Genomic DNA, 3,027 nt, shown 5'->3' on the forward strand with positions numbered 1-3,027 from the left:
TTGCTCATTAACAATCTACTCAGTTTCAAAAGAATACCGTAAAGATATTTTAGAAGAAAATTATGATTTCTTGACAGGTAACAATGGAATTTTTTTCTTTGTTCTAGCCTGTGTGCACCGGTAGGCATTATGTGTCCTTTGATGTCGTTCAGGGCAGCCCGGTAGTGGTGGAGGCAAGGATTTTATAGTGACACTTTTAGAAACCCATGCCCCCCCTCCCCGAACTCAACTTTGTTGCATGTGCAACTAGATTTCGGTTATCAGGGTGACATGTAGGTGATTTTACGACACTCGGCGTATGACACAAAGTTTCAAGGTGGCACTGGTGGGGTTCGAACCCATGCATAGACATCAGTCCGACCCCACGCTCACCACCTTATCCATTCGGCCCCCGCCTCCCTCTAGACATTTTTACCCTTAAGTTCCATTTAAGAAAATAATTACCTTTGAATGAACTCCAGTGTCGATGCAGAATCAACAGGGTACATTACATTGAAGTTGTAGTAGGAGGCCAGCAGCATAGCCAGCCCAGTAGTAAATGTTGCGATATGGTCAGTGACAACAACACCATCAATTGACAACATATATCTGGTTGCCGTCAACCTTGATGCCCCTGAAATGTAATAAAGAAAATTAACATGCCTCTCTTGTAATTTTATGATACACCTCTAACATCCTAACCGCTCCGTCCACCATTCTATGCTTAAGACGGAACTGCTTTTATATGTTTAACCTCCTCCACCTCCAGCCTTTGTCCCAAAAGATCATGTAATAATAATAATAATAATAATAATAATAATAATAATAATAATAATAATAATAATAATAATAATAATAATAATAAAATAATCAAAATAATGATAATAGTTTCACCTCTCTTCTGTATAGTCTGTAGGGTGTTGCAATATAATTAACTTTGCCTGCTTTCTCTCCTTACAGCACTCATCACTCACCCTAAGCATCATTCTACTGAATGTATCCTTTTTTCCCCCCCGAAAAAAGCAATATTATCCATCTATATGCAAAATTACCTCCATAAACTGAATTATTCAATATTTTTGCCATAAAATTGTGTACTCCTACCACAATTTACACTGTTAAGGGTTGCAGCACTAAACCTCCTTTGGTTGCATATCATTATCCATAAAAATAAAAGCTAGGTTTCATGATAATATTGGTAAATATCAGCCAAGCTTAACTTACCAAAGCCTATTAAACATGGTGTCTTGGGAAGGTCCTTTTCCAATTCAGGTCTAGCTGCAGTTGGCTGAAAAATGAATAAGCAGAAATAAATATAAATGAAAGCCTTCACACTTAGGGAACATATAACAAATTACTCCTACAAGAACAACACAAACACATAGAGCACAATAGGCACAAAGAGTTCAGAGATACATGCAAACGGACAAAATGACAAGACATACATACAGGTGCATGGAGACAGACAGGTACTCGGTGCGACGCACAGGTACAGATGGACGAACAAACACAGAGAAGGTTCACTTCAAGGGGTTAAAATCTTCCAGTTCCCAGAACTCAGCTGTCAAAGTACTGTACTACTACGCATTGTTAGAGGCACACAATGTATGATCATATTGGAATTTTTTAGATCATCAGTTTAGTATGGTATTTACTTTTGTATACAACTTGAACTATTAATATAGAAAACTAACCTTTACACATACATACAGAGAGTCTTCTTTTTCATTTAGGTAAGACATAGCAGCACAGATCATAGCTGCTACCTCTGCATTGCCATTATCAACAGAGCATTTAGCCTCCACAAGTTCCTGTTGAATTCTCCTTATATTCATGTTTGGTTCTTCTTCTATCCATTTTAGAATTCGTGCTCCCTTACTAGCAATGGCAGACTCTACTTTTTCACTTATGTTAATGCCAGTGAGTTCCATAAAATGAACGAACATTCCTGCTGCCTCAAATAAATAAGGCCATTCTATTTTTAAATGAAGAACATCCATTTTCCTTTGTATGATGTCTTGCCTTTGAGAAAAGTAGGTATCCTTCATCAGATATTCCACTTCATCATGAAGTTTTTCTTTGTATTTCTGTTTTAATAAGCTTTGCTTATCTTCTTGTGTTGTTTCTGATTCCCCCTCTGGGTAATCACTCGGCATATAATTAATGCATCCATACTTATCATGCAAGTATATTTTGGTGACTGGACCAGCTCTCACAGCATCTTCCTCCTCCATTACAAGGGAGTTTCTACGTTTCCTTTTGAATGAGTTACTGTCAGATTTTATATTTATGTTGTCAAACCGTGACTGCAATTGTTTCAGAAGGGAATCATATCCAGTACCAACACGAGTGCCTTCAATCTCATCTAGGAAAGACTGAGGATATGTCTTCACAATCTTTTGTGCAATTGTTGCTAGTGACCTTTTACCTGGCTTCTGAGAGATCTTACTTATTTCATCAACTAGAATTCTCACCATCTCTCTTCTTGCTGATGGTTTAGGTCTTAACCTCTTTTGTAAACATGTCATTAGATTTTTCTTTGAAAATTTTGACCATGGTATTTCAAATTCATCTGCCCAAACAGGATTTACACCAGGCCGTAAATTTGCTGCTATTTCTCTTTCTTCCTCTGAGGTTGAAGGTGGTGAAACCGATTCAGATATTATAGATGTGTCTGATAAAGCAGTCTCTTGTGATGTCTGAGATGGTGTGGACCCTGAAATTTAATTAAAAAGAAAACCTATATAACATGATGCCTCTTAAGTTTCCTGGGCAGTACAGTCAAACCTCAAAACTCAAAGTGTCAAAAAAGTAAATACAGTGTATAAATGAAAGTATTTATAACTGCATTGACCTTAGTGAGAAGTGCTGATGGCAAAAATTTAATAGCAAATTTTTCTGCCAGTGAAAACAAACGAGTTAAGAGCAGTCCTATATGTTATGGCCATCATCGGCTGCGTTTGAGTTCTAAGAGTTAAAGAAACAGTGTTCAGATTCCAAGTTATTCGGGTTTTGGGGCGTTTTTGTTTCTTGCATGTATCTGTTTAT

At 37.2% G+C, this 3,027-nt stretch overlaps 1 long non-coding RNA gene across 1 annotated transcript; it reads right to left on the bottom strand.

Annotated features, from left to right (window-relative positions):
- Positions 1-493: 493 nt before the first annotated feature.
- On the bottom strand, positions 494-2,216 carry LOC127003121 (uncharacterized). Its single transcript, XR_007756974.1, has 3 exons — positions 1,674-2,216; positions 1,204-1,267; positions 494-613 (listed from the first exon to the last, which is right to left on the bottom strand). It is a non-coding gene; the product is annotated as an uncharacterized LOC127003121 (long non-coding RNA).
- Positions 2,217-3,027: the final 811 nt, after the last annotated feature.

Source organism: Eriocheir sinensis, chromosome 24, assembly GCF_024679095.1.
Source record: "Eriocheir sinensis breed Jianghai 21 chromosome 24, ASM2467909v1, whole genome shotgun sequence".
Classification (NCBI taxonomy): Eukaryota; Metazoa; Arthropoda; class Malacostraca; order Decapoda; family Varunidae; genus Eriocheir; species Eriocheir sinensis.